The sequence below is a fragment of the Bos grunniens genome, chromosome 8, assembly GCF_055505025.1.
Source record: "Bos grunniens cultivar Pamir isolate PY7600 chromosome 8, Bosgru_T2T1.0, whole genome shotgun sequence".
In the NCBI taxonomy this organism is placed as follows: Eukaryota; Metazoa; Chordata; class Mammalia; order Artiodactyla; family Bovidae; genus Bos; species Bos grunniens.
In genome coordinates, this window is record NC_141172.1 from 93,241,473 (window position 1) to 93,255,982 (window position 14,510).

At 36.8% G+C, this 14,510-nt stretch overlaps 1 protein-coding gene across 9 annotated transcripts in view; it reads left to right on the forward strand.

The window, feature by feature from the left end:
- LOC147367691 (uncharacterized) overlaps window positions 1-1,670 on the forward strand; it is a 224,814-nt gene extending 223,144 nt beyond the window's left edge. For 7 of the 9 annotated variants that reach the window (XR_015169274.1, XR_015169278.1, XR_015169275.1 and 4 more), the window contains one exon: window positions 386-1,670. The gene's annotated coding sequence lies outside the window, so the exon portion shown is untranslated. Of the gene's footprint in view, window positions 1-336 lie in introns of all 9 variants that reach the window. The other 2 variants (XR_015169281.1, XR_015169273.1) reach the window with 1 other exon arrangement.
- Window positions 1,671-14,510: the final 12,840 nt, after the last annotated feature.

The following is a 14,510-nucleotide window of genomic DNA, read 5'->3' on the forward strand; positions in this document are numbered from 1 at the left end:
CTAGATATCAATTACAAGGGAAAAAGTCTAAGAAGCATAAACACATATGTATGAAATTATTATAATACAAGTAAACATTTTTGTTAATTACGCAGTGTTTTTTTTCAAATGGAAAAAGTGACCCAGACAAGTTTAGATTATAATTTTATAGAACTTTTCAACTAATAAATCATCTTTTAGAATTAGTAAGTGCATATCTGTTACATAGAAATTCCACATGTAATACTATAGATATTTTATCATGATATTATATATTCTATAAAAATGTTAGATAAATGTCATTTGAAGTTCATAAAACCTTTTCAGAGAGCTAAGTCAGAAATATTATATTTACAGGTCAGAAAATGAGTGTTAAAGAAGTCAAATTACTTGCTTACCCATGCAGGACCAAGATTCAAGCATGGATCCTGTCTCTACTCATGTGAGAAGCAGCAGCTTCCCTGGCCATCAGTTTGCAGAGATCTTATAAGAATTATGTGTGAGTGAAACAGCATTTGCTGCTGCTGCTGCTGCTGTTAAGTCACTTCAGTCGTGTCCGACTCTGTGTGACCCCATAGACGTCAACCCACCAGGCTCTCCTGCCCCTGGGATTCTCCAGGCAAGAACACTGGAGTGGGTTGCCATTTCCTTCTCCAATGCATGAAAGTGAAAAAGTGAAAGTGGAGTCACTCAGTTGTGTCCAACTGTTAGCGACCCCATGGACTGCAGCCTACCAGGCTCCTCCATCCATGGGATTTTCCAGGCAAGAATACTGGAGTGGGGTGCCATTGCCTTCTCCGGAAACAGCATTTAGGTCTGGCTTTCACCCAAGCCTCTTCCTGGGTGTGCTTGCTTGACTTGCCGATGTCTCCATGGCTTCTTAATCCACTGAGGGACCCAGTTCTCACCCTCTTAGCATACCCATTTATATGCTGTCCTCCCAAGCTTCAATCCCAGCCCTGAATTGGTTATACCAATCCTCTTGCTTCCAACTGGGAAAAGTAATAAGACATTCTCCTGAGATGCTGGCATCCTGGACTGAGATTGGGATCAGGTGTAGCATATTTAAGATCGGTCCAGAGACTGAGTTGTTTGCTGTTCCAGGGTGGAATTCTGGTACTGAACCTAGCCGGCTGCCCGTTGAGTTTAGACACCAGAGAGAAAAGCAAGGATCCCACTGGCCCATCTGTGCTATTCTGAGAATCTCAGGAAAGGGTGTGACCCTACTTAGCTTCCCTCTGCAGAAACAGAAGCATGGACTTCAAGGCACTGGTCCACTGTCCATCAGGAACACAAGCCATGTAGGTGCTATTCTCCTGTAACCTGCAAGTGACAGATACCATCCTGGCTTCCTACCTCCCCAAGGACAGTCTTGCCTGATAAAATGTTTTAAAACAGAGTCACAATGTTTGTTAAGAAGGTAGAATCATTATGAAAAATAACAACTAGTTTTTTCTTCAATGCCCGCACTCAAGGGCTTTGCCCTACCACTGAATCAGTGCCTCCCTACCTCCTCCCAACATCATGGACCTCAACCCAGAAGGCTTCTTTGTACCTTGCTCTCAGGATCAGAGACACCTACCCCTAAAGTCAGGTCCTGGGAGCCTCAGCAGCAGTGGGCTTACATGTTACAACCCCCCTTTAAAAACAAAATTGTAAAGTTAAAAAATAAAATAAAATTAAAAAAAAAATTGTCTCACTTCATCCTTAAAAACCTGTGGTGTATTTTCAGTACAAAGTTAGAATTTTCAAGATTTCACAGATGAGAAAATAGCTCCAGAAAAATTGAATGTCATAAAACTAGTCATAAGTCAGAGCCTGAACTTTTATGTAGACAGTCTTGATTTTCAGCTCTGGGGCAGGGGAAGGTGAGTAGGGGCCAGGGATTACCTAGAATGGAGCCACGAGCTGATGCTCTGATCCTTACCAGCTTCGGCAGTGACAAACACTGAGAAGGCCTTTATTGTCATAGGAATTAAAGTGCAGTAATGCTGAATTAAAGGTGACCCACTGGTTAAGGGTAGGAAGCACCAAGACAGCATTTGGATAATTTTTAATCCTGGTTATTTTAGTCCTGGTGGACTAAAATAATGGAACCACACAGGGAGCAACCACAGATCAAAGGGCTTCAGAACCAGGATATACTGGAGAAATTTTGGTTTTCCTTCGAACAGCCTTCTCTCTTAGGAAAAACTCTCAAACATTTTATGACAGGATTTTTGCAGAAAGTGGAGTGTACTGAAAGTTCAGCCTAATTACCCAAAACCTGACTCCCAAACGTGACTTCCACGGTCTTTGCGCTCTGTCTCTGCTCACCTCTCTACTTATTCTTTCACCTTCAGCTCTGCCCTGCAGTACCAACTGTCTGCGGCTCCACAAAAGGCTGTGTTCTCTCTTCTTTCGGGTTCATGCTCAAACTTTCACTTCTGTCTGGAGTATCTTTTTCTATTCTTCTTTTCTTATGTCTTCTTTCATAAGCTTAACCACTATTGTATTTGGAAAACTTTTCTGAATTCTTTGTGTGTTTCTCTCACTATACACTGTACTGTAACCCTCTTTGTAATGACATCAGTCACTCAAAGGAAAGCTCCAGAACAGAGATCATTTCCAATTGCTGAGAATGTGTCTGGCATATAGGATGCACTCCAAAAATATTAATTCACTTAATGTTGAATTCTTGCTGTGAAAGGGAATTTTAAATCCAGAATTATCTACACTTGTAAGAATCAGAATAGCTGCAAGTAGAGGCTTCCCTGGTGACTCAGATGGTAAAGAATTGAGACCTGTGTATACCTGTGGAGGATTCATGTTGATATATGGCAAAACCAATACAATATTGTAAAATTAAAAAACAAAATGAAATTAAAAAAAAAAAGAATCGAAACGTGGGTTCGATCCCTGGGTTGGGAAGATTCCCTAGAGGAGGGCATGGCAACCCACTCCAGTATTCTTCCCTGGAAAATCCCATGAAGAGATGAGCCTGGTAGGCTACAGTCCATGGGGTCACAAAGAGTCAGACACAACTGAATGACCAAGAACACAGATATAGAAACAGAGGGATAGAACGATAATAGCTGGCAAATTAAGTCAGAGTTAATTTGGAGTGGCCTCTGTGCTGGATTCTGTTTGCTCCTTTCCTGATCCACACTCCACCTTCACCAGAGTTCCAGGAGACTAGACCTTGGGGACCACCATTCCATGTTCACTTACCATCTGACTTGATATTGCGTTCTGCCAGTGGATGCAGCAGATGGAGATTATGAGACAGAAGGAGTGGTTGATAAATTGAAACATTTGTTTTCTTGATTCCCTACTTTTCAGGCTGAATCCCAGCCATTTGAATACCAAAGTGACCATCCCTTCAGCTGCATCTCTCTCCCAGTTCAGGACTAGAGGCTAATACTTTACCATCAAATGTGAATTCCTCCTTACCCTTCCCCACACACAGCTTTGTAAATTATTTCTTTTCAGTGAGTCATCTTCCAACAAGGACTCTAATCCATAGAGCCTGACATTTTGTGAGTTTTGGACTTAATTCTGCACGAAGTGAAAGCCAAAAGCTTTTAGAATATAAAGATATCCTTACAGCTCAAATATTAGCAGAAGAAAACCTATTGCACTACAGGTTCTTCAGAAACAGAGCCTTTGCCTTATTCAATGTTGTAACCAATGACTAGAAGAAAAGTATGGCATACATAGCCTACAATACTCACTCATTAAATAAGTAACTTCAAAGACAATTGATTAAATCTATGTAGCCTAGAGCTTGAATTATAATCAAAGGCAAAAGATAATGCACTTTCTTAAACAGCCCCTAGTAGTAACAAAACAGGTAGATTTCAGAGAAATTCTATAAACTAAAAGTAGGCAATCTAAATGAGTACTTCCTTGAGAGAGCAGATCCTGAAAAGGACCTCTTCCCATGTAGATGTTGTGCTCGCTCTTATACAGCTATCTTACTGTGTCCACAGCTAATTCCTTCTCGGTGATTAACCACACTGGGGCAGTGCTGCAGTGAGCAATTATTGCTCTACAATCCATGAGGATAGATCTGGCATTGAAGGCAACATTGTCAGCAAGGCACCACTTACTTCATCCTGCAGACATCACTCTGATATCAAAACATGGTTGAATTCGATAAACTTTCCAAGTATAGAGCCTATAAGGGTATTTTTAGAATCAGAAGGCCTGCAAGATAAGTACAAGATGCCAAACAGAACTGAGGAAGTGAGGGGAAAAGTAAGGAGGAGAAATTAAACAAAGAGAAACATGCTTGATTTCCTGAGCAAGTTCTTCTACTTCCCCCTTGTGGCCAAATTTTTCTAGAACAAGGATTATTTTTTCCTTCAAGATAAAAAATTTATTATTTAGATCAGATTATAACAACGGAGCTTGCTTGTTGGAAAGAGAATGAAAAATTCACTGGAGTGGATAGGTAGAATACCATGTGGAAATGTGGAAATTCTGCAACTGAATTTTATAAATGAATTAATGTTTCTACAAAAGCTTAACCAAGAACAAAGAGATTCACCCAAGGGTTTGACTGGTACAGAGAAACTCTCCATAGAAACTCGTGTAATTCTCATGATAACTCTTTACAGTAAATATAATTGTCCATGAATTAGTAATCTAAGAGTGGATAAGAAAACTTTCACATATTTGGTACCGACTGTGTTCTACTGCATTTAAGAATTCTGCATACACTCATTTAATTTTTAAAATAGAATTAGATTAGAATAGCAATTTTTTAAATTGAACTTCCCAAGGTAACATAGTTTGTACAACACAGAGATGAAACTTTAACCTATTTGAATGGCAACTGCTTCCATATTTCCTCTATTCCATGCTGTCTCATTATATTCTTTTTGCATGCCCTTTTTAACTTTTTACCAGTATTTTTTAAAACTAGACTTGCACACCTCCTGTAGGGACTCCTGTGATCTCTAGGAAATTCTCCTACCTTTACACTGCTCTATGTATTTATATTTGCCAGAGATGAGCTAAAGACTCTCCTCTTGACCTAATGCATTAATTTCAGATTCATGTTAATAATTAGCACAAAAATCAAAATTAGAAAATGCACTTTGTTCTCTTCAACCCTCTTCCTAGAAGCAGGGAACACTCTATGAAGATAATAGTGTAGCCTTATTTTCTTTAAACTAATAGTAGACACATTTAGATTCAATAAACAGAGTTATCAAATTTTCTAAGTAGAATAACAGAGAGGTGCAAAACTTGTGAATTACTGAGTTGGGGGTATATTTAAAAAAAACTACAAAATCACATATAGTTATTAAAAACATTATATATTAATAATAAAGAGGGGATAGAGGAAGGTATTATCTACAGTTTATCTCTTTTATCTGCACCAGAAAATCTTAATTCTCTTTTTCTAGGACTTCTGGTTGTGTTTACCAAATTATCTCATAATCTTTAAATTATACCTAGATCCCCTGGAGGAGGGCATGGCAACCCACTCCAGTATTCTTGCCTGGAGAACCCCAATGGGCAGGGGAGTCTGGCAGGCTACAGTCCATGGGGTTGCAAAGAATCAGACACAACTGATCGACTAAGCACAGAACATATATTAATTAGCGTTTTAAAAATGTTATTCAGTGTATTGGAGGAGTTGTTATGGGCTAGGTGGGTGGTAATAAAAGACATGGGAAAAATGATTATCAAATTTCAAATATTTATTCCTTTATTTCTTTAGTGCAAAAGGTCAGCCAGTAATGAATAAGAGCCCAATTCTGCTTGGGTTTCCTTCCTGGCTTGACAACTCACAAAACTGTGACCTTGAGCAAGTTATGTATCCTAAGCCTCTGATCCCACATTTGTAGTGATGACAACAAAAACCTATTGTGAGGAGGCTCAAATAAATGAGTAATGCCCTTAAGCACTTTAGTATAAGGAAGTTTCTATTGATCTTTGCTGTTTGTATTTGAGCCTGAAAATTACTTCACCCAAAATTTACCTTTGGGTTACCTGGCTAACAGTGGTTATACCATGGCTAGGATCAAAGACAGGAGTGCTCTGGATAGCAGTATTCCTTTGGCAGTTTCTCTAATGAGACTCCACTTCATACTTTTAAAGCTTGATAATATGTCTTGAATTTATATAGCCATTACATGTTTTCAGATGCAGTTCTATACATTTTCTTATTTGGTTTGGCAACCAACACTTCAGCTCCATGGCTGCTGTACTGTTTCTGTGGCCAGTCCTGCCCCTGAACTGTTTAGCTTTGATTAAATCCTCCCAGGAAGACCAGTATGAGAGCATCCACATTACCCAGTTCATGAGGTTGTAACCTAAACTGGGATTTGGAAAATCCCAGCATCTCCCTGACCTTTGCCTCTAAACATGTATTTGCTAAATACTTGCTGGACTATGAGATAACCTCCAAGAAGTAGCAAATTATATATTTGATGCTAATATTCATTATGTAAATTAATACAATGAATTTATATAAAATATACTAATATAGCATTTGTCTAAGTAGAAAAGCAAAGGGACATAAAGAAAAGAAAAAACAATCTTTTTCTTGGTGACAGTAGATAGATCCTGTTGACATTTTAATGCATTTTGTTTTACTACTTTTCTATGAATATTTATGGGTCTGCTTTCTTTTAAACAAGGAGATTAAAACATATAGAGAGTTTTATATCAATAAGGAAAAATGTAGGTATCTTGTTAGAGTCTTCTCAGACAGTGAATGTGATTATCTTAAGTTGCAAATTTGAATATAAATTGGTCTTACAAATGTTGGACTTCCCTAGTGGCTTGCTGGTAAAGAATCCACCTGCAATGAGGGAGACCTAGTTTGATCCCTGGATTGGGAATATACCCTGGAGAAGGGAACGGCTACCCACTCCAATATTGCTGGAGAATTCCATGAACTGTATATAGTCCATGGGGCCACAAAGAGTTGGACACGACTGAGTGACTTTCACTTTCTTTCTTTACAAATGATGATAGTACTGAAAAACCTCCTACCCTCCCAGCATCAGCACTATGGGGACCAAAGCATAGTTATGTTAGTTTTCTCCTCTGTGTCCTCCAGGATTTTTGTCATGTATTGCTGACTGTAAAAAATTTGTCTTTCTGAGACTGCACTTGAGCTCTTTGAGGACAGGATCTACGGGTGCTTTATCTTGGGGAGACAACTCAATATAATAGTTAAGAGAGAATTCTGAAGAGTAAGATGCTTAAGGCTTCCTGGCTGGCTCAGTGGTAAAGAATCTGCCTGCAATTCAAGAGATGAGGGTTCAATCCCTGGGTTGGGAAGATCCCCTGCAGTAGGAAATGGCATCCCACTCCAGTATTGCCTGGAAAATTCCATGGACAGAGGAGCCTGGAGGGTTATAGTCCATGGAATTGCAAGAGTCAGACACAACTTAGCAACTCAACCACCACCACCACCAAGATTGCTTAGGTTGGTTTGTTAACTCAGCTAGCTATTTGACATTTGGAGAATGACTCAGCTTCTTTGTTGTAAAAACAGAACTCCAAACTCCAAAGTAAAATGAGATAATCTACATGTGAAGAAGTTAGAGAGACCCAGTAAATGTTCAGTAAACATTATGTTGTAAAGTCAGAATCTGTTGTTGAACGTACTGTGGAGAAGGTTCCAAAAAAGTACGGGGTCAAATATTGTCAGCACAACAATAATTATGAAGTTGACATCCAAAGAGTCTGTCTATTCCTGGCACTGACTAGTTGTGGGATTTTGAACAAGTCAGCATCTCTGGGTTTTGCCATTCTCCTCTGTAACATGGGAACACTGAGCATTTTAAAAAATCAAACTATAACAAGAGTTTTATAAAGATATTATGCTTGAATACAGTGAATAGATTTTCCTAGGATGAATTCCAGAAATGATACTAATGAATCAGAGATTAGAAATGGTTTTGAACTGCGGGGGCTACATTTTACTTCTGCCCTTTCCAGAAGGGCTATGCCAATTAGCAAATTCAGTAGCATTGTACTGGAGTTCATATTTAATCTTACAAAAAAGAGGACTGTTGTTTTTTAAATAATTTTGCCACTTTGATATTTTCTTTAGTTCTTGCCATTTTAATAGATGCTGTTTTCTTGTTGCTGTTGTTACTGTTGAGGTTCAGCTTTTCAGATTTTTACAGATGTATTGACATTTTTTATTTTTGACTTGTTCATGCACTTTTTCTTTATATCCTTTGTCCATTTTTCTATAGACCATTCAACGTTTCCTTGTCAATATGTAACATCTCATGACATGTTATTATGTTGACACAATGTTATATGTTATATCATTTCTTTGTTGGCAATACTGACATAAAAAATGATTACAAAATAGAACAGAGAAAAACACTAAACCATAAAGCTCTTAACCAATATTAGCTTTAAAACAATAATCTCAAAACCCCAAGGACAACCCAAATTTAGACTTCTAAAACTCATATCTATTAGTCCTTATATCCTATAGAGTTTATAGCCTATTTATAAACATTATCTCATTAGGAAAATCCAAAACTTCTGGGGCACCCATGAAAAAAAAGTGTGAAAATGAGCTTTAAAACTATAAAATTTTAAAGTTATCACATTGCTTAAAAATAGCCTGTTTTTTCAGTTAGAAGCTTTGAGTTCTCACTGATTAAAGTTTAGAACCTCTTAAAAGATTTAATGAACCAAAACAGTTGTTCTAATATTAAACATTCTCTCAGTAAATCTCAAAGAGGTTTAGCATTGAACCAGAATAACCTTTTTTTTTCCTTTCTCTCAGTTCAGACAACCATTTATTTTAATGCACATTAAAATGTTTTGAAACATTTTGGCAAAAAAGAATGAGTTTTCTTTTTGCTCAGGGTTACACTGTGGTGTTGGAAAAGACTCTTGAGAGTCCCTTGGACTGCAAGGAGATCCAACCAGCCCATTCTGAATGAGATCAGCCCTGGGATTTCTTTGGAACAAATGATGCTAAAGCCGAAACTCTAGTACTTTGGCCACCTCATGTGAAGAGTTGACTCATTGGAAAAGACTCTGATTCTGGGAGGGACTGGGGGCAAGAGGAGAAGAGGATGACAGAGGATGAGATGGCTGGATGGCATCACTGACTCGATAGACGTGAGTCTGAATGAACTCCGGGAGTTGGTGATGGACAGGGAGGCCTGGTGTGCTGCAATTCATGGGGTCGCAAAGAGTCAGACACGACTGAGCAACTGAACTAAACTGAACTGAACCCTTTCCTCCCCAAAATACCCAAACCAAAAAACCCTTAACTTATAAAGATAACACTTGGCTTTTATTTCTTAAAAGGAACCACTTAGTAATTGAGTTTCTACTCCTGGAAAAAGCTTCTCTCTGTTAATGGATTTTTTGTAGTCTTCAGTTCAGTGCTATTATATTAGTAAGAGTTACATTTGCCTTCCTTTTTCTGTTGCCAGATCACCTGTGTTTGTTTATGATTTCATGAAGTAATGTTGCCTTGAGAAGAAGTATTGGTTTTTTGTATTCCTAGAGCCAGCATAGGACTTGTTCCATTACAGATATAAAGTAATATTTTATTGAATTGAGTAATGGTAAAGACACATACAGTATCCAAGGTGTGAATTTACCTTCTGCCTTCCATAATCTTCTGATTATGGGCAGAAAATAAAACAATTTTTAAAATATTTAGCCAAAATTTTCCAAACTGAGATTCCATGGAGCAGTATCACAGGAGATTTGTATAGGTCTCCACATACTCAGGGAAAAGAAAATTAAGTATTTGGAGAACATTGCCTATTCCAGGAGATGCATAGCACATTCATTCACCTATGAAGCCTCTGAAGAGACAGTGCAGCAAAAGGAAAGAGATTAATTCCATCCACACCTCTTTCAGTTTCTAACCTAGAAAGACAGGTTCTCTGATTGGTTTATTTTAAAAGTTGCCTCATGAAAGAACAGAGAGCTATAAAGTAAGAGTCAAAAGAAGTATAGGCTAAGAAGCAAAATGAACTCATTAAATTAATAAAAATTTATAATACAAAGAACCCCAAATTCAAGAACAAAATTTCAACCTTCAATGAGATGCAATAAGTAGTCGAATTGACTTGCAGAAAAAAAATTAGTAATATGGAGAATAAATTATATAAACGAGATGCAAGGTAAAAAGACAGAGATAAACTTGATGAGAGTTTATGATAAACATTTTGGGCAGAATCACAGATTCAGGCTATGAATTAAATATGCTTCTCCTGAAAATGCAATAAGATTAATAGCAAAGGCAAGACCAAGATATAATTCAAACACTTCTAGGGGAAAATGAAGTAGAAATTACACATTAAATGACTTACCGGGCTATGTGAAAAACATGTAAGATAAATCACACCCAGATTTAGTCTTGGCTCTGGCATATTTTAACTCCTTATTTTAGAAATGTACAAACATACACAAAAATAAAGTAAACAATAAAATTAAACTTCATGTTTCCATTATCCAGCTTTAGAGATTATAAACATTATATTAGTACATTTTTTATTTTCACTGTATCCACTTTTTTCCTTTTGAAGGAAATATTCCATATTTTTTGTCCTTTTGTCCCTACATATTCAATGCACATCTTTAATAAATGAGTATACTTTTTATATAACTATCATAATATTATCACATCTAGCAATGTTAATAGTAAAGTCCATTTTCTTTTGGCCAGATCACAAAAATACATGGAGGTTAGGCAACCATCTAACTGTGACAGTTAAAATATCTTACCTTTGAAAAAAACAAAACAAAGAAAATACCTTGTGTACACATTCTTGACACCCATCTTAAAAGTATTGGAAGGAACAATGAAGATGAGGGTCCCTGCAGCCCACGCTTCTTTAGCCTCATGGTAAATTCATCCTTGTCTGGAATCTCTGTGTCACTCTGTAGCACCCTGTTAAGAGGTGGCAAGATTCCACAGGGTGTATCATTGTTCCAAGAGAAGTGGAGAACAGAAAATGTGTCTTGTTGCTGCTTTTTTCTCAGTATCTAAGATGGTGAAAAGTGAAAGTGTTAGTCACTCAGTCATGTCTGACTTTTTGCAATCCCATGAACTGATCTAAGATAGTACTTCATACTAAAAGATACTTATTAAATGAATGAACCCCCACCCCACCTCCGTGACTCAACAAAGATTTCTTTGCCTCAGTTACCTCAGAACTACTGGATCTGAAGCAATGAGGCTGGAAGGAATAAGGAATTTCTCAGTAATAACCAGTAAGCACCAAATCATAAAAGAAGACAAGAGCCTGCTCCAGTTCTTTGGCACAGCACAGAACCCAGATACTTTAACACTAGAAAAATTAAGCCCAAATCATGAATCAGACTGAATTTCTTCTGGCTGGCAAAGCAGAACAAGGACTTAAATTCTGGTTTTTCAGATTAAGAGGAAACACATTCATTTTTCTTCTCAGTTGAGGATTCATGCTAACGTTCCTAACTTCTTTTATATTGAGTGCTTCAATTGTGTTAGGCACTGTCCCATATATTATTCCATTTACTGTTGTAGTCACCTTATGATTCTGGTACATAGGGGTTGGAGACTCAGGTTTTGGTCTCAGACAGACCTAATTTCAAATACTGCCTCTTCCATTTATCAGTGTTTGACCTAAGGAAAGATTTGGGTTCCCCAGGTGATGCAGTGGTAAAGAATGTGAGACCTGCCAGTGCAGGAGACATAAAAGATGCGGATTGTATCCCTGCATCAGGAAGATCCCCTGGGGGAGGAAATGGCAATCCACTCCAGTATTCTTGTCTGGAGAATCCCATGAACAGAACAGAGGAACTTGGTGGGCTGCAGTCCGTAGGGCCACAAAGAATCAGATCCAACTTAGACACACACACAAGGGAAGATTTATAGTAGCCATAATGATCAGCTTCCTAATTTTCAAAATATGAATATTGCTACTATCTATATCAGTGACATATTACTGATGAAGGTGAAATAAGATGTCACATAGTAAATTTCAAAATATATTAGCTAGTTATCAAATATGTATATACAGAGAAAAAATATATATAGAGAGAAAAGAATTTACTAAGGATATAGAGGTAGTAAGTATACAGAAAAATTAAGCACAAGCTTTTTGGTCTGACAGCTAGTTCTCTTTCCATAGTCATTAAAAATAACTCCAGTTTAACAGTTGCCATCTTTTAAGATATCTAAACACTGCCAGTATTTGATATTTCTAACTTTCTGAATTTTTAAGGATCCTATTATTTTATCATCTTTCCAAATATAACCACTCAGATAAATTTAATCACAGATTAAATTTTTAAAGTCCTGCCTCATCCAAATGTTGAATATTTTCATTCTGCTGCTTTTTCTAATTGCTGTAGGAGGTAAAATAAAATTATTGTGAATAGATTTTCTGGAAATCAATCCTGGAGAGAGGACCTGTTCAACAATGTTTTTCATGGTCAATATATGCTGTCGTACTTCATTTTTCCATGAAGCAATCACCACATTGGTTTCTGGCTCACCTTACCCTTCCCAAATCAGATTTCAAAAAAGATTAAACTGAAATGATCTGTTTTGAACATTTTATTTCAACACCCAAGTAGGCTGATGTTTCTTAATAGATTAGGTAGAAGTTTTAATGTATCTTCATAAAAGAGATTGCCTTCAAGTTAACTACACTTTCAGAATACTTCTTAGGCTTTTTAACAATCCTCATAGTTTATCTAGTGAAACAGCTGGCTAAGAGTTGCAAACCTGTTTGCTAAGAAAATGATCAAATCCACTAAAGTATTTAATAGCAAGTAGTTGGTTCCTATGAACCACATTCAAGCATTCTTGAGAGTTCTCAAGAATTTAAAGTACCTTAAAATGTGCATGCTTGCCTGAACTAGCATGGTGCCCATTACAAGTTTCTTTCAATACACAAATGATTCCACAAGGGATCCTAGCAGGCAGTATGGAATCAGAGGTCATATTCCAAATGTCATATGTCAATATTTAGATAAAGGGAGTCTATGTTCCCAGTAACATTTTTACACATAAATTATTAAGTTCTACTCTAAACCACAGGAAATGTATCAAATGTTAACTAGATAACCTCCTTTCAGATCCTATTTGCCCATCAGAGTCTCTAAGCTTTCTCTTCAAATCCTTAAAATATGATAATTCAGTCTCCCCTGATTCTCTTCTAATTTTCTGCATGCATCTTGAGGTCTATCAGATTTTTCTTGTTTATTTGCTTGGTCCCCCTTCACCTGAAATTAAACTCCATGAAAAAGCAGGAAATCTGTATGTTTTACAATTGCTTTTTGTGTCACACTTAAAACACTGCTTGATACTTAGAGGGTGCTTAATAAATGTTAAATGCATGAACCTGTAAGTATGATAATCTGACTCTCCTTAAATGTCTGTTGCATAGGTTAGCTGCTCTAGTAAATCATTAACATAGAGATTGTGCCTACTTTGGTAATAATTGACTTTCAAAATAAGTTATTTTGCTGAAAATAAACCTGCTGTTAAAAGATAAACTGAGGCATATTAAAAATTTAAGAGATCATTGCGTGTATAGTCATTTTGATTGGCAGTGCAAAGCCAGAAGCAGTTAGGAGTGCTCCATCTATTAACATAAGAGCGAGGGTAGAGATGTACACAGTACAGAAGCAAAGAAATGAAATTATTTGATTGGCTATAATCACAAGTATTTGGCTACTTGTGACTTGGTTTCCATAGCATCTTGATTTCATAATCTTGAGCTATTTACAGACCTAGATTTTGGCTTGCTTATTTAGGCCATCGTGACATTAGAGCCACATTAGTCCAATGGCCTCTTTGTTTAATTAATTTAACACTGTCATTAAAAATAAATTATAATAGCAATCTTTTCTATGTGGAATGTAGGAATATGAGCTAGACAGTTTCAGAGTCACAATAAAAATATTTTTCTGAAAGGAATTTCAATAATGGTGTTTTTATAAGTTAAACTACTGATATTCAATTTAGGTATCTCAGATTAAATTTTCTCAGGGTGAAATGAAGTCTAGATATGCAAAGACTTTTAGGCAGTGTAAAGGGTTTAGGTTTTCTGCCTGCATTTGAAGAATCTTGCATAGGAAAAAAAAACAGTACGCTTTTGCATTTTTTAAATAAGTCCATCATGGATTCACCATGATTGAAGAAGGAAGAGTAAGTATATAAGAGCCTAGATTGAAAATTTAATGATGAAGCAAAAGTGAGAGATGATGGCAGGTTTGTTCTGCTTCTGTGCTTACCAAGCCTGCCAGATTTTGATTTGCCTGCTGACGTAATGAAGACATTCAAGAAATGTTTGTATAAGAATGCTACTGTCTTTAAAATGTCTCTTTTCTTTTTAAATTAATATGTTCAAATTCTGATTTATTCATCAGTTTGACTAATCTAATTACTGTGACTCTACCTGTGTTGAAAATTAAAATTCATGTTTATAAGATTGTAAAACTGATGATCACATCCTGGACATTGAAAAATTCACCAGGGTAACTGTGAACTTCCAGATGTTCAAGCTGGTTTTAGAATAGGCAGGGGAACCAGAGATCAA